This window comes from Pipistrellus kuhlii, unplaced genomic scaffold (genome assembly GCF_014108245.1).
Source record: "Pipistrellus kuhlii isolate mPipKuh1 unplaced genomic scaffold, mPipKuh1.p scaffold_m20_p_7, whole genome shotgun sequence".
In the NCBI taxonomy this organism is placed as follows: domain Eukaryota; kingdom Metazoa; phylum Chordata; class Mammalia; order Chiroptera; family Vespertilionidae; genus Pipistrellus; species Pipistrellus kuhlii.
Genome location: NW_023425573.1, coordinates 56,849,234 through 56,872,064, shown reverse-complemented (window position 1 = coordinate 56,872,064; position 22,831 = coordinate 56,849,234). Strand labels below are relative to the sequence as shown.

General features: G+C 38.5%; 1 protein-coding gene across 4 annotated transcripts in view; it reads left to right on the top strand.

Moving 5' to 3' along the window:
- The window catches only part of ACVR2A (activin A receptor type 2A), a 91,953-nt gene that overhangs the window by 25,442 nt on the left and 43,680 nt on the right, over positions 1-22,831 (top strand). The gene's annotated exons all lie outside the window — the stretch shown is intronic.

Genomic DNA, 22,831 nt, shown 5'->3' with positions numbered 1-22,831 from the left:
TTCTTCCCTTACTGTTCCTTGCCTGGACTCTTTTTATTATTATTTTATTTTATTTTTAATATATATTTTATTGATTTCACAGGAGAAGGGAGAGCCAGAGAGAGAGAGAGAGAGAGAGAGAGAGAGAGAGAGAGAGAGAGAGAGAGAGAAACATCAATGATGAGAAAGAATCATTGATGGCTGCCTCCTGCATGCCCCACACTAGGAAATTGAAACCTGACCTCCTGATTCAAAGGTCAATTCTCGACCACTGAGCCACACCAGCCAGGGAGGTTAAGCTTCTTAATTTCTGTACAGTACTCCCTGGGACTATTCCTTTTTAACTTCATTTCCTACTATTCCCTGCCTTCTACTTTGGTCCTATACCACTAAAAAGTATCTCATCTCTTTCTTGTACCACATACTTGTGTTTTGCCTCTAAATTCCACGGATTTAATACATCCTGCAATTTCTGGGGGACCCTTCTTGTGTAGCACTTTGTTAAGTGCTCCTTTCTGTGTTATCTTAGCGCCATACTCATCCACTTAACGTACTTCTTACATTATTGACATTTCCTCTAGTTTTCTCTCTTCACATTAAATCTGTAAGGGGTTTGTCTAATTCATCTCTGAATTTTTTTTTGTGCCTGGCTCAGTGCTGGTAGAGTTATTATTGCTCAGCTCATGCTCATTGATTATATATATATAAAAAATATTTGTGGTGGTGGTGGCATTTGACTGGATTTGGGAAGAATGGTAGGATTTCATCAAGTAACCTTTGATGGGGAAGATTCTGTGCATAGTAGCCAGTATATGCAAGAGCATTGAGGCAGTAAATATGATAATATTTATATATATGCTGACTATTCCTTTTAGACAGGATAGGACTAGTAGAAAATGTAATGGGAGGTAGGGTTAGAAAAATAAGTTGGGTACCAATGAAATGAAGCCTTGGATGCTATGCTTTAAGAGTTTATTTTTCCTTTTTTTCCTGTAACAACCCGTGTGGAATGTTAAACTGGGAGGTAATACCAACTCAGAATTTTTAGGAAGGGATCTGTATCTTCCTGAAGTATCAGATGTGGATAATTTTTTCCCCCCAGAGTTTTAGTAATTTCTGTTTTTGTTTTTTAGTTTCTTTTCTAAGGATTATAAAATGTTGCCCTTTGTGGATATATCAGTACTTTCTAACATTGTCTTTTAATATCCTTGATGATTTCTAGATTTTTTCCTCATAAATAATAATTTAATAAGGATAGTTTTTATTATTCTTCCTTTGATATTAAAAAGTATTCTAATATTGCAATTTTATGCCTTTAAGAGAACATAATCAAGTTTCTCCCTTTTGGCTTGGTAACTTGCTTCCCAGAATTGCTTTCTGAAATCTGTAAGTCTGGAAGTTTTGCTGTACACATGCTTTTCTGGATTATTCATAAAAATATTAAAAATTGATTTTGCCTTATTCATAAGAGAGATTGATTATTCATTTTTTCCTTTTGCATATTTCCTTAAGCCAATTTATGAGTGCAAGACTATGGAAGGAGATCCAGGGATGTATTTGGGGCACTATTAGACAAGAATAGGTGAGAAAGAGGAATACAGTATAAGGTAACAAGCATTCAAGAGGGATATACCCCTTTACTTTGTTCCTGTAGAGAAAACAAAGCTGTGGTCTATGCTTATACCTAATTAAATAGAGAATTCTATATAAATCTACAGTAAATGTTACAATATAATTTATATTTAAGTGCTGTTACGCGAGAAACCAGTTAAACCACCAGCTGAGTAAGAAATCTAGGACCAAAAAAAAAATAATAATAAAAAAAAAATCACAGCGACAAGATGGTCTGGAAAGCTTTATAAAGAAAATAGGACTTCAGTGAACCTTGAAAAATAAAATTTAGATAGTTGAGAAAGTGGTAGTGTGTGGTGTATTGAGAGATGGGGGAGGAAGAGTGAGGGTAGGCATGCGAATGGTTTATTTGCTCTGACTAGGGTATGAATGTGTATAGGGAGTGTAGGAGAGTATAGGTATGGAGGTTGAGAGAGCTGTATTGAAGATTGAGGAATGTATGAGAGGAGAGGATGTGAGGGTATGTGGGAGTTGTGAAGGTGTGTGGAGGTGTGTAAGAGGAAGGTATGTATAAGGGTGTGAGGGTATTGTGGGATGTTTGAGAAGAGGGTGTGTGTGTGTGTGTGTGTGTGTGTGTGTGTGTGTGTAGGGATGTGTGGAGAAGGGGTGGGAGGATAGGATGTATGTGAGTGTGAGAAGAGAGTATGTGTGGAAGGTGTGAGTGTTTTTTTTCAAAGCAAAATAATAGTGGAGTGCAAAATGTCTAAAGTGTAAGGAAACCTTCAATATGCAGACATGCCTTCAATATTCAGGCATTAGTTACTGTTTACTCTCATGCAGCATAGCATTTAAGTGTTGACTTATTTCTTCCTTCTAATATTCTACTTGGTCATCTCTGGTATTTCTTTAATCAAAATGTACTTTTAATCTCAAATAATTCTACCCATCTGTGCCTTTTAAGAAAAAAATTAGTCTGAGTAAAATATACCTTCTCAGAATGCTGAATCTAACAAGCAACTTCTAATTTTTCTTGTTTGAACATTTGCAATTTGAGAGCAGATGTCAGACTTTGTATCCACCTATGTAGCATCCTGTGGACTATCTGGGACCAAGTTTCACCTTTTAGTAAAAGTGACTGTAAAGTCACTCTCTATCGATTATGAATATTATAGATAATTATCATAAATCTTTCAGTTGCAAGAACTGTTTTTTCTCACTTGAGTTATTCTCATTTCTTTCTCCTGGCTGTATCGTGAAGACCCACTTCTTCCTTCTTCCCTTTTAATGAACTTCCTTTTGCATTACTTTTTGTTAAGACTCTGGGCATATGTGCCATTATTTTCCTTGAATGTACTCCTTTTTAGATAATCAGATATCTTTATAAATATAGCTAGAATCTTTTTCATAAGCTACTATGGAATCTTTTTCATAAACTTCTATTCTTTAATTCATCACATTTCTCATTACTTGGCTTACAAATAAGCATAAATTTATTTTTTAAAATTTCAAAAATTTTGATATGTTCACTATTCAGAATGGATTGCAGATTCCCCATGGACAGAAAAAGATGATTCAGTTTTTTCGGGAGTCTATTTCCATACATTTTGCATACTCTAAGCACTTAGATATGGTTGGTACTCCTGTGCCTAGATCTCATATGTGGAAAGGTGTTTCTCTTGCTATATTGCAAGTTGTAGTTCATATACTTGTGGATTTTTATGATATTAAATATTTTGTTAAGACAGTTTTTCTTCCCTTTTGGTCAATGTTGAATAAATGCTAATGAGTTAATACATTATTATTAATTAAATTAACTCTATCCTATACTTACTTTCTGCTCATCACTTTTTTTCGAAACCTAAATTCTAAGGCCCCTGATGGGACATAAAAAAATAATTTAAATTTTAAGTCAGGGTTTTAGTTAACATTTTTTATCAGGAAAATTTGCAGAACATCAAGCATAGGTATTGATGCATTTATGGATGTGTATTTAATTATAGGTAAATTTTTGCAGCTGGTATATCAGTACTTGTGAAAGAAAAAAGTAATGAAAAGCCTTGCTAAATGCTTCGGGTAAGTCCTAGTAAGCAAACTCATGAAACAGCTGCTTTTAAGCCTTGTACGATCTTTTCAGTGTCAGTGGAATTGAGCAGATATGTATTGAAAAACTCATTTTATAAATATTCTGAGGACTAAGTCCCCTACTTAACCATCTGTTAAGATTTCGTTTTTAAGACAAACTTACCTCATGCTTTTTGGGATCATTTTAAATTGCTGCTCACATTGCCTTCTTTCTCATGTTCAAGTTGACATTTTTTCTCTTTTCTGCTCATTCTCTTGTTACTTTTTCATTTATATTCCTTGTGACTTGATTTTGTTGGTCTTTGACTAGAGTAGGAGAAAAACAGTTTATCAAATGCCTACTATATTAGGGGCCCTTATTGATAAAAATTGCTTGCTCTCCAATGCATGTTTTCTTTCCTTTTTTTTTTTTTCAATGCATGTTTTCTTACCCCACATAGCGGCAGACCTGATCACGCACTTTCCATTTCCATCTTTGAATTAGCATTGAAAACGTAAGTTCATGGTTTGGTATGTATTTGTTTATTCTCCAAAAGTAAAATTTAATGACTGATGGCTAACTTCTTAAATGTGTCCTACTTACCAGTTTTACATCTGTAAAAAAGAGTCGTATGTTATTTTTTCCACATTGAATGTATTATGTAAAGTCCATTTAAAAGTAAAATGTACCTTGATGTAAAAAGCTTCTTATTATGTCTTAATGGAGTATTCGATTCCGTGGATAATTCAGAATGCTTAGTAGTTGACCTAAAGCATTGATAGCTTATATTTTATTGTACTTTATATTTTCAGACAGAGTATTTCTCAACAGAAACCTCTGTCTTGATTCTTTTGCAGTCTGACATTAACAGACTGCCAGGCTTTTTCATCTCATGTTTTGATTTATCATTGCCACTTCTGCAAATTCAGGAAAGTCGTCATTAATGTATCTCTTGGCTCAGACAATTAAAGAAGTATTGTTATGACTTCTTCCTTTGATCCAGATGCTTCTAGATGACCATGGTTGGATTCTGATTCACCTACCACTGCCTTTAGGTCATCTGGTTGAATAGGATTTGTGGCAGATGCTGTTAAATATGTCCTTTCTTCGAAATGTATGTTCTAAGTCCTAGAATTACATATACATGTGGTTTTGCATATAGATACTTTAGCAATAGAAGTTATACTTGTCTTCTTATAGTTTCTAGGATTTTCCTCTTCCATGTTAGAGATAGCCATTGTCTTACCTTCTTGGGAGCACTTCTATATACTTGGGAGTACATAGAAGAGAACAATAGGAAAAATTTCAGAGAATAATTTCCAAGTATGGGAGAGGACTAGTTTTAGAATAGTCAGGGTGGTTATATGCCTTTGAATAGCTCATTTACTAGACACCTAACTTGTAGTTCTCACTTTGGAGACATTTATGATAGTTTCATTCCAGGTAGTGTTCCTTGAAATGCATTCATATATTATTTATTAGGGGCCCCATTGCACAAGATTCATGCACTAGGGGGGAGGGGTTGGGGAGAGGGACAGTGTCCCTCAGTCTTGTCTGCACCCTCTCACAATCTGGGAGCTCTCAGGGGATGTCTGACTCAGAGGATGTCTGTCTGATGGCTTAGGCTACTGCTCATCAGCTGTGAGCCTGGCTTCTGGGCTTCTGGCTGAGTGGCACTCCCCCTGTGGGAGCTCACTGACCACCAGGGGCAGCTCTTGCGTCAGAGTTTGCCCTCTAGTGGTTAGTGCATGTCATAGCCACTGGTCATTCCACCGTTCAGTCTATTTGCATATTACCCTTTTATTATATAGGATGATTAATTATTTTAGATATTTTTATGGGAAGATACAACTTTTAAGCAATGGTTAAAAATAGAGTGGGTATGTTCTAAGAAGCTCTTATATGACACTAGAGGCCTGGTGTATGAAATCGTGCACGGGTGAGGTCCCTCTGCCTGGCTGGCAATTGGGGCCAATTGGGGCCGTCTTGACCAATCCCAATTGGGGCTGGCCTGCTTGGGAGGAGGGTCCATGGGAGATTAGCTGTAGGAACTCACTAACCACTAGGGACCAATTCCTGTGTTGAGCGTCTGCCCTCGGGTGATCAGTGTGCATCATAACTACTGGCCAGTTGTCCAGTCATCTGGTTGTAATGGTCACTTAGGCTTATATACAATATATATACTAGAGGTTCCTCAGTCTGGCAAGTGATCGGGGCTGATCTGGGCTGTCTTGCTCAGTACTGATCTGGGCCGATTGGGGTCACTGGCCAGGGGGAGGGACCTCGGGAGTTTGGCCAGCTGGCAGGATCGTGGGAGGTTGGCTGTGGGAGTGCACTGACCACCAAAGGGCAGCTCCTGCATTGAGCAGATTGCCCCCTGGTTGTCAGTGCCTATAAAAGCGACCAGTCGTTAGGCCAACCAGTTGTAATGGTTGCTTAGATTTTTATATAGACAGACAGATGTGTTATATATAATGAGAACATTAGGCCAGTTTAGCTCAGAATGATGTACTGTTTAAAGCAGTGCTGTAAAAGAACAGTGTAAGCTACAAAATGTACTTTTAGATTGTCTGGTAGCCACATTAAAAAAAGTAAAGATAAAAACATTAATTTTTTAATAATACTAGGGGTCCAATGCATGAACTCATTAACCTTGAAAAGAACTGTGGGGCCATGAGGCTGCGGTAGGCACAGAGGTGGGTCTCAGCCCATGTTCTGAGCTTCTGCCCGCCCCTCCCGCCATGGCCCCCGATCCCCTGCCAGCAGCCCTTCTCCCACTACCACCGCTCCTGTGTGCTGAAGGCCTCTGCGCCACTCGCATCCGCTGACAGCGCAGAGCGATTGGATTGACACCAGCAGCAGGTACAAGCCGGGCTAGCGCCATCAGTGGGTGTGAGCAGTGGCTGCTGCCCCTGTTACCCTTTAGCAGCAGGGGGAGGTGAAGAAGCCCTTAGGGGTGATCAGGGCTGGCAGCTGCTGCTCGCACCCACTGATGGTGCTGAGTAATTGGGACTGGTACCAGGCCGGCTGTGGGTGCGAGCAGGGCTGGAACTGGCAGTGGGTGCAAGCAGAAGCCGGTGCTGGCAGCAGGTGAGAGTGTTGAGCAGGACTGTGGTGTGCAGGAGCAGAGAATTTTCAGCAACCACTGGTGGCTCACCCTTATAACAGCAACCGGTGCCCCGCCTTGGTCTGTCGCCCCCACTCACCTGCTCCACCATCCCACCACGGCCAGTGCCCTCCATGTTTCGCACATGCCCCCAGGTGGTAAGCGCACATCATAGTGACCAGTTGTTCCCTTTGCTACACTGTTGGATCTATTTACATATTAGCCTTTTATTATATAGGATAGTTTATTTATTGTAACTCTGGATATTAAAAATATTTCAACATGTAATCAATATGAAAATTATTGAGTGTTTTTCTTTTTTTGTAATAAGTCTTTGAAATTTGGTGTATATTTTACACTTACTGCCAACTCAGTTTAGATTAGCCACATTTTAGTGCTCAGTAAGCACATATGGTGAGTGGCTATTATATAGGACAGCTTAGGTCTAGAGTGTTTGGTGAAATTATGGTGATACCAGGAAATTGGAAAAGCATAGGAGATCACATGGGATCACATGTGAATCACTAAGATGGACTAGCACAGGGAATTCTATATGAAACTGAAATTTCAGGAGAGAGCCAGATAGGGAAATAGGTATGAAACAGCTTTGGTAGATGGAGGGAAAACATCTGGAAAATGAGAATAAGAGAGATTCAAAAGATGAAAATAGGAAATGGCAGAAATTGACAATGGCCAATCCTTTATAATAAAGAGGTAATATGCAAATTGACCCTCATGCCCTCACAAGATGGCTGCCTATAACCAGGCCAACAATGGGGTCAGTGAGGGACAACCAAACGACTTAACAAGCAGGCTACGTAAGGCAACCAAACTGACAGGGGGATTAGTGAGGGATGACCAAACCACTGAAAAAGCAGGCTGTGTGGGGTGACCAGGCTGGTGGTGGTGGGGGGGTGGGGGAGGGCATGAGGGATGACCAGGCTGGCATGGGGTGGGCAGTTGGGGGCAACCATGTCAGCAGGAAGGGCAGTTGGGGGTGGCCAAGCTGGCGGGGGGCAGGGGACAGTTGGCTACCAGGCCGACAGAGGGGAGCAGTTGGGGGCGACCAGGTCGGTGTGGGAGGCAGTTAGGGGTGACAAGGCTGGTGGGGGAGTGTAGTTGGGGGCAAGCAGGCCAGCAGGGGGGGGCAGTTGGGGGAGATTAGGCTGGCAGGAGGGGCAGGATTGGGTGACCAGGCTGACAAGGCAGGCAGTTAGGGGTGATCAGGCTGTCACACAGAGGCAGTGAGGGGTGATCAGGCTGGCAGGAGGGGACAGTTAGGGGCCACCAGGCAGGCAGACAGGTGAGCAATTAGGAGCCAGCCATCCAGGATTGTGAGAGGGAAGTCTGACTGTTGGACATCCCCCAAGGGGTCCAGGATTGGAGAGGGTGCAGGCTGGGCTAAGGGACATATCTATCCCCCCCCCCCCCCCCTGAATTTCATGCACCAGGTCTCTAGTATTCTATAAGAGGAACAAAGTGATTGATTATCATTGAAAACATGTTTCCTAATCAAGGGCTTTTAGCCTATGCTATGTCATTACAGTTTGGAAGAAAGCAGTAGTTACTCAAGAGAAACCATTGAGATCAGCCGATAAAATTGATTGATTGCAGAGAAATAATATGAGTAGCAGGGAGGCAGTAGAGTGTGATTTACACTAATATAGTAGAGAGGAAGGGTCTGAGGTAAATGATTGATTTTTATAAAATAAGAACCGGATAGAGTTGTTAGTGACTTAAGAGCAAATGAAAGATGCAGAATATTATATCAAAATTTATTGCTTTGGCAGTGACTAAGACTTAGGGACATTGTCCACAGTATGTGAGAGAGGTTAAGTAAGAGCTCATGCTTTTAACTTTGGTCCAGTCCTAGCCTGACAACTTAACTTTATATTCCATGGCAAATTATTGCCACCCAAGCCTCAGTTTCTTCACAAAATAGGCAGAAATAGTATCTACTTCATAGAACAATATAGATTAAATGAGATTATGTATATAGTGACCTTGACTTGTATGACACATCTTCCTGTTATTCTTAGTTTGGAATGTCCAGAGGAAGGAAAAAGTTACAGTAGTATGTGTTTGGAGTACGTGCTCACACCATTATCTACTAAGTTATTACCCCTAAAAGCAGTTTTCAGAGTTCAGCTTGGTGAAACCTCTTGATAATTGATGACAATTTGTTTTACCCGTAATTAAAATTAAGTGAAGAAAGATTTTCTAAGTTTTGTTTTATGAATGGTGTTGGTAGTGAAAATGACAGTACAACTCTGGGATTGAGTCCCATCTACACCACATAATGATCTAATAATCATTTATCTTTCTGGGACTCAGTTGAGATTGAATTAGTGAGTCTTAAGCTATGGTTCGAGGACTTCCCAGCATTAGAATCACCTTGAGTACTGGATAAAAATTCTTGAGCCCCACGTTAGACCCACTGAAATAATCTCTGAAGGCAGTGCCAAGGAGCTTTTGTTTAGTACTCAAGTGTAGTTGATTCACACCACATCTAACCACCAGAAAAAATGATTCCAAGATCTGTTTTGGTTCAAGTATGAATCTGTACATTGCTTTATAAGCCTAGAGTAGGAGTTGGATAAAAATAATAATATATATTTCTATTTACCATATAAAATTGTTGTGACGCTCAAGTAAAATACTTTTAAGTTTGTAAAATTAGGTTTAAGTGAAAAAAACAAACAAACACACACACACCAAATTTTAGAATCCTATAGATTGTAATATATATAATACATATTATACATGCATGTGTTATAATTTGAAATACTTAAGTATATAGGCAGTGATTCTTGGCTATAAATCTATAGTGATTTATCCGTTGGGGGAGTTTTGGTGGATTACAGGTCAAGTTAAGTGTTTGATACCAGATTTCCTATGCACAAAATGAGTTTATTTTTATCTCCCAGGTCTTATTTATTTATTTATTTATTTTTTTGCTTTTATTAGTCATATAGAGGCTATGCAGGATTATAGACATTCAAACCAGATAAATATGCAATTTGAAATTAATACTTATAATTTTTAAATTTAGAGTTTTAAAACTTGTAATATTAGTACTATCAATATTAGGAATAATTCTTAATACTAATATTAGAAATATTTTTTTAAATCATTTCTATGACCTTTGTTTAAAGTAGAAACCCTGGTTAGGGATTATCTGTAACCTACCATTAAAACTCTTTTTTTCCCATCAGTTACCCCCTTTGGTCTCAATAGGAAATAAAAAAAACAACAACCCAGAACAAAAAGCCACCCCGCTGCAATGGTACTTTCTCTGGGGGTAAAACATAATCCTTTGTTTTCTTTATTTCCAGAGAACAGAATATTATTAAATATTTCTTTTGTGTTGGTCACAGTATTTCATGCTTATAACATTCTTGTTTTCATGTCTAATGTCTACACATCATTTAATATATAGAAATGCTTATTAAAAATGTAGCACCTCAGACAAAGAACATACTTTTAGAGAATTTGATTGAGTGGTTCTGGATTGGGTCCCAGAAATCACCATTGTGGTGATTTTGTTGGAAGCTGTGTAGGTTCTACACTGGAAATACTACTCAGAGATTCTTGTTGCCTCGAGAGGCATAAATTGTAGGTTCTGGCTCCATTGCATAAATTAAGAATAGCATGCTTCCAGCTTGCAATGGCCATAAAAATGTTACACATCCAAACTTCACCTGTGTTTGTGTGTGTTTTTCTCAGTAACTCAAGATAATATTAACACAGATGTCAAATGAAGGGGATAAACCTACCACCTGAAGATTAAAGCTGTTTATTATCACAGAAAACATTTTTATAAGAAAGAACAATATAGAACATAGCTGGCTCTTAAAGTAGTTTGTCTATATGTCTCAGCCTTTTTTTTAAGTTAGCTTTGGGGATCCCAAACCATTACAATCTATTAGTGAAAGTTGTTAAGATTTTGTGGTGAAATAAATAAGGGAGAAGAAAATAGGGTAACAGGCAGTGTCTGTCACTTCTTTTAATAAAAAATATTGAGCCCTAACTTGTTTGGCTCAGTGGATAGAGCATCAGCCTGCAGACTGAAGGGTCTCAGGTTTGATACCAGTCAAGGGCATGTACCTTGGTTCCTGGCATATCCCCAGTAGGGGCTGTGCAGGAGGCAGCTCTTCGATGTTTCTCTCTCTTCAATGTTTCTAACTCTCTATCCCTCTCCGTTCCTCTCTCTGAAATCAATAAGAAAAGGAAAAAAAAAAATCTAAAGTGTATTAAAAAAAGAAAAGAAAAACTATTGAGCTTTATTGTATGTCTGTTAATATGCTCCTGCAAGTATCTTTCTCAGCACTGGCATTGACCTTGTGAAAGGATTAAATGCCTTTATTCCCATGAACAGTCCTCAGGTTTTGGTCATTTTTCCTGTTCCTCATTTAAGCAGTCTGATCACTCATTATTTCTGTTTTGTTTTGTTTTTTTGTAATATGTCTCATTTTTTGTCTCTCCCTGTCTTCTCCCTTTTTACTGTATCGTATAATTATAAAATTAACTAAATAGTGTACAAAAACTTAAAAATTCCTAAGTATTAAAGTAAGCTAAAAGTTAAAATTTGGTTTGGTAAAAAGCAGTGATGCTCCTTTTTCTCTTAGTTTATCCTCAGGTGTTACATATATGTCATTAGTGCTTATTATATTTAAAAATGCTAATGTTAGAGATGGATCTTGGATTGTGTGGCATCTAGAGCATTACTTTCATCAGATTATCACTGTAATTCTCTTCATTGGATTTATGAGACTTCTAACACCTATAGATACGTAAATTCTCGTTGTGCTCAAACGTTTTTTCAATTACTGCTTCCATTTAGTATTATTTTGTATTTCATGTGCATAGCATAGTGGTTAAACAGTTATATACTTTACAAAGTGGGCACCCCCCCTACCCCCCATATTTCTAGTAACCACCTGGCACCATATATAGTTATTACAGTGTTATTGGGGCTCAAACATTTATTGCAGTTGTTCCCTGTTCTTAATTTGTTTTTAAAAAGCAAAATTGTGCTTTACTGTAAATTGAGTCAGGTGGGCAGAAGTGCTAAATGAAAAGAATGTGAATTCCACCAGGAATTGGTCTTCAGACTTTGTGGAAGGCCAGGGATTACAATAGAATTGTTGACCCCTGAGTCACCAGCCAGCCAGCTGCTTAACTGAGAACAACTCTGATGGATGCAGTTGTTATCCAAGTCCTTTCAACTACTTTTTGTTTCCATCCTTTTCTTCTGTCCTGTTGTTCCTGTCCCTTCCCTCTGTCTCCTCAGTGTACAAATGCATCACTTAGTATGACAAGGGGTAACAATTGTAGCATTATTATTAAAGTCTCTGTGTCTCTGAATTCCTTTGCTTTCTGCTTACATATGTTCTGATCCCAGACTTCCATTCCAAGGGTAGACCTGAATCTAAACATTGGCCAGCTGGTGCCCTTAGTTTCTGGCACTGGGAAAGTGGCTTTTAACTTGAAGAAAAGAAAGTACCCTATGTTTTAACTCCTTTAAATCTTATTTTGGTATCTTTCAGTGGCTCACTAGTAAGAAAATTTTGTCCCATGTTCAGATGTTTCAGAAATAAAGGACTAGTAACAACCCAATAATTGTTAGGGTTTTGAGGGTCTTTGTTCTTTAAGAGAAGGATGGATATAAACATTTCTGAGTGGTGTAATTGCATTCAAGGTGAGCTAATAGAATTCTTTTAAAAATACTTAACTTATTAGAACAGAAGCAAGGATATAACAACGTGTTGACTCTTCCACTACAGTAGGTCCTACGGTGCAACGTCGCGTGGTTTTCGCTGTAAGTTGGAACCCACCTACATACGCACCTACGTCACTCACATGGAGCACATACACAGCGTAATGAATTGAAACAGTAAAAGAGAATTTAAAAGAAAGATAAAAATTCCTGATCTTTACTTGTGGTAAATAAGTAATAAAAAACATAAAGCACATATGTCATATGTCAAAATGATGGAACTTTTAAAAAAATAAATAAAGTGGGAGATGGCAACATAACCACGAAACGATGTACATCGATTCTGACATAATCCAAGGACTGCCTGTATTAGATTAAAAGTAAATAGGGAGATGAGCCAAAACCGGTTTTTGGACTGAAAGGTCCCAAGTTCAGTTCCACTCAAGGGCATGTACCTTGGTTGTGGGCACATCCCCAGAGGGGGTTGGTTGTGCAAGAGGCAACTGATCGACGATTCTCTCATCAATGTTTCTAACTCTCTATCCCTCTTTCTACCTCTCTGTGAAAAATCAATTAAATATATATTTTTAAAAAAAGTAAATAGGGAGATGAATGTGGTAATGAAATGGTTTCATGTTTTTTATTGTGATGTATGCACAAACCTACACATCTGAAAAAAAATTGCTTAGAATTAACATGCACTCGCATGCGCCCACATGTACGTGGACACACATACACACACACAAATAAGGATAAGTAAACTATGGAAATCTGAATCTGGTGGGTTATATCAATGTCAATATCACCCTATATAATAAAAGCCTAATATGCTAAGTGTCTGACCATTTAGCCATTCGACCAGTCACTATGACTGCACTGACCACTGGGGGGGGCAGATGCTCTGACTGGTAGGTTTAGCTTGCTGCTGGGATCCGGCCACGCAGGACTGAGTGAGATGGGCCAGACACGCCCTGGAACTCTTCCATGATCCTGGCCCCAATTGGCCCCATTGGGCAAGATGGGTCAGACATGCCCTGGAGCCCTCCTTCAATCCCTCCCCAGCCCTGTAGGGCCCAATCAGGAATGGGCAAAACGGGCTGGGCATGCCCTGGAGCCCTCCGTCAGTCCCTCCCTGGCCCTGATTGTGCACTGGTAGGGTCCATCAGCCTGGCCTGCACCCTTTCACAATCTGGGATCCTTGGGGGATGTCGGAGAGCTGGTTTTGGCCTGATCCCCACAGACCAAGCTCAGGTGCACTGGGCCTCTATTATAATTTTATAATTTTACTAGAGGTCCAATGCATGAAATTTGTGTAAGGGTAGGCCTTCCTTCTCCCGGCTGCTGGCACTCGCTTCCCTCTGGCACCTGGGTCTTGGACTTCCCTCAGGCTGTCAGCAGGTACCCAGGACCTGGGCTTTCCTCCAGCCGCCAGCAGGTACCTGGGACCTAGGCTTCCCTCACAGTCCCAGCTTCATCCGGAAGAACGTTTAGTCTAATTAGCATATTATGCTTTTATTATATTAGCCTATCTAATAAAAGAGTAATATGCAAATTGACTGTCACTCCAATACACAAAGATGGCTGCCCCCATGTGGACACAAGATGGCCACCACAAGATGGCCTGCAGGAGAGGGCAGTTGTGGGTGACCAGGCTGGCAGAGGAGGGCAGTTGGGGTTGACCAGGCCTGCAGGGGAGGACAGTTAGAGGCCACCAGGCCTGCAGGTAGGGCAGTTAGGGGCAGTTGGACTGGCAGAGAGCAGATAGGTGTCGATCAGGCTGGCAGGCAGAAGCAGTTAGGGGCAATCAGGCAGGCAGGCAGGTGAGTGGTTGGGAGCCAGCAGTCCTGGATTGTGAGAGGGATGTCCAAGATTGGACAGGTGCAGGCTGGGCTGAGGGGACCCCCCCCTCCCCAATGCATAATTTCGTGCACCGGGCCTCTAGTTATAGATAAGATGTTACCACTAGGGGGAAACTAGTTAAGAGTAAATGGGGTCTCCCTGATCCTCATTATGTTATTCCATATAATTGCTTGTAAATCTATCATTGTTTTAAATAAAATAGGTAAATAGTTTAACTTTATTTAATATTTTTCAGTTCTACTTCTCCTGGGTTGTTTGTCATACTGCTGAACACAGAAAGTTTCTTTTATTATTAGCTTAAGTAAACAGGAGTTTTTCTAGTTTTATTAATCAGATACAGGTACTAGCATATCAGAAAGTAGTTAATCGTTTACATAGTAAAAAGTATCAATTATTGCTTGTTGAAGTAAACATGGATTGTTTTCAGTATAAACATGACATTTCAAGTGAAAGTTTTATTAGTGAAGGTGATAAAAAATCGTGGACTAAATATAGTTTGCTTTATAGATACTTATATTTCTAAAGGAGGCTGGTCTTAATTATTTTCTGTAACTTTGATCTTGATTAAAACTGTTAGTGTTACATTTATCATACTTGATTAAAACTATTAGTGTTACATTTATCATACTGCTGTTTTTACTTTTCAAAAACTATATTAACTACTGACTGGTTAATATAGAGAAATGTGAATTCTTACAGTAAAAATTATTGCCTGTAGTATGTTTTGTTTCATTAAATTTGTGGAGGAAAAAATCTATTGAGATATTATTAAAATAATTCTTTGTGGTAATTAACATAGAACAGAATTGTTAGGTTTTAGGCTGTATTAATATATCAAGACTATTAAAGTATTAATTTTTTTTCTTTCAGTTTAGAAGGTAAAGATTAAAGCTAGATTGGAGAAAATATTTTAAAATTATGTGAAGGATTTAGATTAAATATACTTATCTGAATTTTTTGCTTAGTTTTGTTTGGGTTTTGGAAGAAGAGTGCATGTTTTTCTATTATCTATGTGACTTAGATATTTTCAGAGGAAGGTTGTTAGACTTAAGGGCTCTTACTTGTTTCTTATGGATTAAATAGTAAATGAGGCTTTCTTTAAATCAACTGGTTATTATAAGTTTTTAAAAGTTTACATACAGATCAGTAGTTTCTTGGGAATAAAGAAGATGGTAAATATATGTTTTTTTTTGTTTTTTTTAAAATCTTACTAAATGCAACCAAACAGTTCTCAGTATCTAGGAACTATTTCCAAACTAGTTTAATTTTGTTCACTTTATGATCTGGTAATTTCAACTTTTTAAAGCATTTTCTCAATGTTTTAACTGCATTCTGCTATCACCTCCATTAAACGGGGTTAGAGATAAGGAGGATGGTTGTACTAGGGAGGATGGTTGTACTAGTAGAAAGACTGTATCAAGGCCTGAAAGATTTTGATGTTCAAAGGAAGTTCACTTGTCTAGTGTGAATTGAAGAGGAGCCAAACTGTGGAAGGACTTGTAAGTGTTCACATTTATTTTTAAGGCCAAAGGCAGTGGGAAGCCCTTTAATGGCTTTAAATTTCGGGAGAGACTTGATTTTGTTCACTTTAATAAAGGATCTGACTTTGGATGAAGAAATGATTGGATGGGATAAAAGTGGAAGCTGGGAAATCAGTTAGGAAGACTATTGCTCCTCTTCAGGGAGATATATTGGTGACTTGCAGTAATAAATAACCTTCTTACTCCACTGACTCCTTCAAAAAACTTGTTTAGATTTTCTCTAATTCTTTTACTTATGATTTAAATCTCAAACCTGATTTTGGTCTTTTTTGTTTGTTTCAGCTATATATAAATTTTTATTTGACAAGACAGGTAACATTATTATTTTATTCATTAAGGGTGTAAGTATGAATTTCTTTGTAGCTAGTATGACTTAATGGAGGATTTATTAATCCTTACTATCTATTAGTGAGTTTATATGACTAGTGAGCACTTTCTATGCTGTCTGTATATTCACTTTTTATTCATTACTCATCTTTTTATCTTCTAAATTTAGTCTAAGACAAAAGTTACTTTTTTTAGAGGTATTAAAATCATTTTTTTTCTTTTAAATAAAGGACATTGCTAAAGATAAAAATTCCCTGGTCTTGGCAGTTTTCTGATTATTTATCTAGTATTCCTGCCTTTCCACTTACAAATTACTGAAGAAATTAGAATGAACCTTAACTGAAGTTCAGAAATATCTAATGATTTGTGAGTTTCTTTCTTTTTCTACTTCCAGTGTTTCATTTTGAAAATTAAACCTCTAATTTTTCTCTTCTTTTCAAGTTGATATTAAAAGACTTCTCAGATTTTGAAAATATGACTTTTTCACTATTTCTGCTTAGAACCTAAGGGTCAAAGTGCCTGACACTGTGTGTGCCAACACTAAACATTTGTTGAATGCAGATGATGCTCTCTTTGTGGGAAAGACATAGTATCCTATAAGATTTCATTTAACATGTCACTAAAATAGACACTTAAGTATCTTGTCAGGATGAAAGGGGTAGAAGAGGGGAAGTTTATCAATTGTAAATGGAAAAACATAGGGCTCCTATTTTTCCTGTTCTTCACTTAATTGGAAATAAAAGAATAATATGCTTATTAGACTGGACTTTATTCCAGACAACCTTCTGGATGAAGCTGGGGCTGAGGCAAACCACCGTGGCTATGTGGGCCAAGCCCCTTGCATGAATTTCATGCATTGGGCCTCTAGTCTATCTATATTAATAAAAGGATAATAGGCTAATTAGACCGGATGTCTTCCAGACAACCTTCCCATCGAAGCCGAGCCCTGGTGAAGCCACCCTGGTCCCGGTCCTGGTCACCTGTGCCTATGGCTGCAGCCTGGGCAAAGCCGTCTGGGTCCAGGATTGTGAAAAGCATGTCCGGCCGCCAGTTTAGGCCCAATCCCATAGGTATTGTGCCTAAATCGGCAGTTGGACATCCCCCTAGGGGGCCCGGATTGGAGAGGGTGCAGGCAGGGCTGAAAGACACCCTCCCCCCTCTCGAGCACAAATTTCGTGCATCAGGCCTCTAGTAATGTTGTAAGAAGCCTTCTTATATTGATTACATTGAGAAGAAAGCACATCTTTTCTTGCAACCTTTACTTTTCTCCTATTTGTAATAATTAAAAAGGCACAGGGTAGTTGAGGTCTGGAAATACGCCAGGTTTTCTTGGACTGTCCTAGAAAAATAATCTTCAGTGTGGTCCCAGGTGTTAGTTAATTGAATCAGAAATTTTGAGTATTGTGATTTGCTCTTTTGCTGGCTCCAATAAACATATACTAGAGGCTTGGTGCACAAATTGGTGGGGTCTGGCCTGCCCAGATTGGGGCCGAATGGGGCCAGGCAGGGTTGGCTGAGTTATGGGCAGCAGGCAGTTGGCGGGCCAGACCTGCCCCTGATTGGGGTAGGGGGGCCGATCGGGTGGTGGTGCCAGCTGGGGTAGAGGCCATGAGCAGTTGGTTGGCTGGCCCTGCTTCTGTTCAGGGGGATAATTTGCATATTAGCCTTTTATTTATAGGATTCTTGCTTTATGTATTCAGAAAAGTGAAGTTCTTTGCTAATAGATGATACGAATCAGTGCTTTGTTCTGAACTGTCAATCAAATATACCAACCTGATATAAATTTCTGCCCAAACAGATGTCAGGTCATTCCTTAGGAGGATGAGGATGGTTACTTTTATAAATGAATGCTCTCTGGATTCTGATGCCTTTATATTGTATTTTCTTTGCCTGTATGTCATTGTATCTATGTCTTTCACTTTTAAAGAATATTTTCTTTCTTTTGGTTCTTTTGGAAGAATACATTACAAAACGTGTCTTTTGTTATTTAGTAGTTTAGTAACTGAGTGCAGGTAGTTAGCATCTTTATTGAATAAGCCTGTGTAGAGAGTACCTTCTGTAGATAGTGAAGAGTTTAAGAAAAAAGGTCCTCTAAAAGTTTTGCTAATTCAGAAATGCACATTTTTGTATTAGACTCTATATACAATTAAGTAGATCAAGAAATAGGCAAATTGTAAGGAATTTATTTAAAGGGGGCTGGGCTGCTTGCCTCTTTTATAAGAGAAAATATTACCATTACAAAGTTTGTGCTCTCTTTGGAACTCTAAAACTTTATGTTGAGGATTGTTAAAGATTTGGAAAAATGAGCAAATTATATATACTTCTCACATCTTGGTCTGTATAAAAGTAGATACTTATTTTGGAACTATGTACATGGGGAAAATTAGTCATTTATGAGTTATTATGTTGAAACATTAACGATGGTTATCTTAGTGATTTGTCAGGAATGACATTAGGAGTCCTTAAATATCCTATAGTTAAATGTTGACTTCTAAGTACTTTTGCTCTTATTCCACATGCACATGCATACACTGTATATAGTGTCACAACACACATTTATCTTATTAATTTATTCTATATTAAGTTTTGTTTTTAGTTTATAGAACTTGCTCTAGATCAGGGGTCGGCAAACCGCAGCTTGTGAGCCACATGTGGCTGCCATTTGGCCCCGAGTGTGGCTCTTCCACAAAATACCACATGTGGGTGCGCATGTACAGTGCGATTGAAACTTCGTAGCCCATGCGCAGAAGTCGGTTTTCAGTCTGGGCGAGTCTATTTTGAAGAATTGGTGTTAGAACACTCAAGGGGCCAAAGAGCTGCATGTGACTCACGAGCCATGGTTTGCAGACTACTGGTCTAGATGGACAAAATCTTGCACTATGTTGTCAGAATTATAGTAAGTACTAGATAGAAAATTTAACAGGCCAGGCCAAAATATATATATATATATATATATATATATATAATATATATGCCTGGAAAGAATGCCAGAAAGTGTTGTGTTTACCTTCAGAATTGATTGGTGGTAGGAAGGTGCTTAAAGAAATAAGATTGACAGGGCCTAAAATGGTGCATTGCCATGTAGAAGTTTTATTTGAAAATTTATTCTATTTACTCATATTTCTAACCTGTTTATCAGAAGTCTTTTGGAATATTGTGGACTTTATTTATTTATTTTTTTTTGCTAATGCTTAAAAAGAACCCAGGGCAGCCAGATAGGAAAGGTGACTTGTGTTCTATGATCTGTATTAATATAGAATAAATGATACAGAAGACATATGATGTCTTTATAGTTGCAATAGAAACAAATTATTAAAATGAGTTATTTTAGTTATTACATAACACAAAAGTAATAAATAAGAATTTTAATATTTTCTTTCCTAATACAAATAATTTTATTTCTAGTATTGTAAATATGAGCAAGGCTATTGGTGATTTTAAAAATAAAGCTAGTTAAGTGATTCTGTCTGCTATTTAACTAGAGGCCCAGTGCACGAAATTTGTGCACTGGTGGGTGGCGTGAGGGTGGGAGTCCCTTAGCTGGACCTGCGCCCTCTTATAGTTTGGGACACCTCGGGGGATGTCCACCTGCCAGCTTAGACCCAATCCTGCTCATCAGGCCAAAACTGGCATTCAACACCCTTCTTGCAATCCGGGACTGCTGGCTCCTAACTGCTCGTCTACCTGCATATTGCTCCTAAGTATCTCTGTCTGCCTGATCTCCTCTAACCACTCTGTCTACCTGCAAATCGCCCCTAACTGCCTTTGCCTGCCGGCCTAATGCCCCTAACAGCTCCCCTGCTGGTTTGATCGCCCTCTAACTGCTCCAATGCCAGCTTGATCGCCCCCTAACTGCTCCCCTGCTGGCCTGATTGCCCCCAACTGCCCTCCCCTACCAGTCTGATTGCCCCCAACTGCCCTCCCCTAACGGCCTGATCCCTACCAGCCTCTGCCTCAGCCCCTGCCACTGTGGCTTTGTCCGGAAGGATGTCTGAACTAATTAGCATATTACCCTTTTATTAGTATAGATTCCCTATGCTGTACTCTACATATCTGTGACTATTTTTGTAACTGGCAATTTATATTTCTTAATCCCTTCACCTTTTTTACCCACCCTGCTTACTTCCTGCCATCTGGCAACCATAACTTTGTTCTCTGTATGTATGAATTTTAACCAAATCACTTTTATCTTTTCCTTTCTAATACTCAGAGAGACCAAATGAGGGGCAAAGAAAAAACTTAATCTCTGTATTCTAATTTGCCATTCCTCTTGATAACTGTGGCCATCTGGTTAGCATGTACTAGTAGACCTTTGTTTTTATTGGGTAGTTAGTATGGCTTACTGGGTTTCTTTCCATTCCAACAGTTTACTCATTGTTTTCTCCCTCCCTCCCTCCCTCCCTCCCTTCCTCCCTCCCTCCCTCCCTCCCGTCCTTTTCTTTCTTTTCTTTCCTTCCCCTCCCCCTCCCCCTTCCCCTCCCCCTCCCACCTCCCCCCTCCCCTTCTCCCTCCCTCCCCTCCCCTCCTCTCCCCTCCCCTTCCCTTCCTTTCAATATATTTTTATTGACTTTTTTACTGAGAGGAAGGGAGAGGTATAGAGAGCCAGAAACATTGATCAGCTGCCTCCTTCACACTCCCTACCGGGGATGTGCCTACAACCAAGGCACATGCCCCCGACTGGAATCAAACCTGGGACCCCTCAGTTCACAGTCTGATGCTTCATCTTCTGAGCCAAACCTGCCAGTGCTCATCGTTTTCAAATTAATCTTAACAATACTTATTCTATTTTTTTAACTTAAAAAAACTTTATTGTTAAAATTATTACGAATGTTCCCTTTTTTCTCTCATTGACCCCTTATAGCCTGCCCCCCACCCTTCTTTCTTTAAATTTTTGCTGTCTTGCAGACCTGTCTAGATTATATCCAATATTAAAGACTATAGACTTCTTATGTCTAATTAAGAACAGTCTTCTCACATATTCACAACCTTGCTTGGTTATGGTCTTTCCTACTTTTGTTTACCTTAACTCTGTCTCTCCTTCAAAGCCCTGACTTAGTCCCATTTTCTCTATAAAGTCTTCTCTTTCTTCTTTGTCCCTGAGAATTGATTTAATGCACATTTATTGAGTTCCTGTACTGTTCCAGGGCACTGGCGGTATAGAGAAGATATCAGGGCTTTGTCTAGAAGCTCTTAGTTTAATGGAGGTTATAGGTTTTTATCTTAAAATTCTTACAGCATTTATTTATAAATAAATAAGACACCTTATCTTGATGTTTTAATCTAAAGTACAAGTATATAATGTTTTTTTATGTGTAAATATCCTATATAATAACAGGATAATATGCAAATTAACCATCACTCCCTCACAAATATGGAAGCCTCATAGACACAAGATGGTGGCACCCAGTCCTCTCAGCCCCACTGGAGTCCCCAGTTAAAGTTTGAGAGCAGGCAGCGTGAGTGGCCAGGTGGAATGTTTGCTTCGTCGCCATTGAAACGAGGCATGTGTTCCACTTGGCCATGGCGGGCCTCTGGGCCACAGAGAGACTCTGAGCAGCTGGTGTGGATCAGCCAGGCCCCGCAGAGAGCTACTGGTGTGCAGATTTGTGCGCAGGGATATTAGTACTAAATAAAGCAAATTTTTGTATTATATAAAGCAAAGTTTTCTCTGAAAGATTGTCAGAAAAAGAGTTATTTTATATTTGAGTCCTTACAAAGTTTTCATATTTGAGACTTTCAGTAATTTTATTTTTAATAAAAATGCAGTGTTTGGAAAACACAGACAATCTTGAAATGATGCCAGTCAGTTCTAGTTTTAAATGTTTATGGAGGTTTCTGGAGGAAATAGGTAGGAGGGGATAAAGAGTTTAACAAATAAATTGTTCATGGGGGTCGGTGGCTTCATATTATAATTTGTTGTAAACTATTTACAAAGGTTGTAAAAAATGTAAAAGCTCATTTTTAAAATCAATATTTTAAGTAGTTACTTTTATATACTTATAGAACAATGAAAAAACTACTCTCAGGATTATGTGTTGGATATTTGTGGCTTTGAAAAACATTTCCAGTGACCATATTCTATATGACTACAAAAGGTATTGCTTCTTAAGAAATTTTAAACAGAAGTAACGATTATTTACACTTTGATACTTTTAGATGTCTCAAAAGAAAGTAATGAGATGACACCTGTTGAAAGATGTATGTGAAGTTTGAACAAAACTGTTGTGTAAAATTTTTGTGCTTTGATTTTAAAAACATAAAACTAAATTAATGAATTAAAATAAGTGTACACTGGGCTGTTTCATATACATGTACAAAGGTTTATATTTCAGTTTGGTTAAAAAAAAATTAAATATCTTCTCATTGGGGGAAAATTGGGAATCCTTCATGATGAACTAATAAAGTGCTGTTTATATTTACTTATATTAGGGTTTCTTGGTGCCATGAAGGATTGTACTATACCAGACTTTCCCAATTACTTAATTTACTTAAAATTATTCTTCAATATACTGTTTTTTATATTGTTTTGCTTTTTATTTATAGTATAAAATGTTTTGGATTAAACGCATTATTCAGTTTGATCTTCCTTCCATAGCTGATTCTTTTTGGACATATGTTCTACTTCTTAAGTGGCAGGAAGCAATGACGTGAAAGGGAATTTTTTT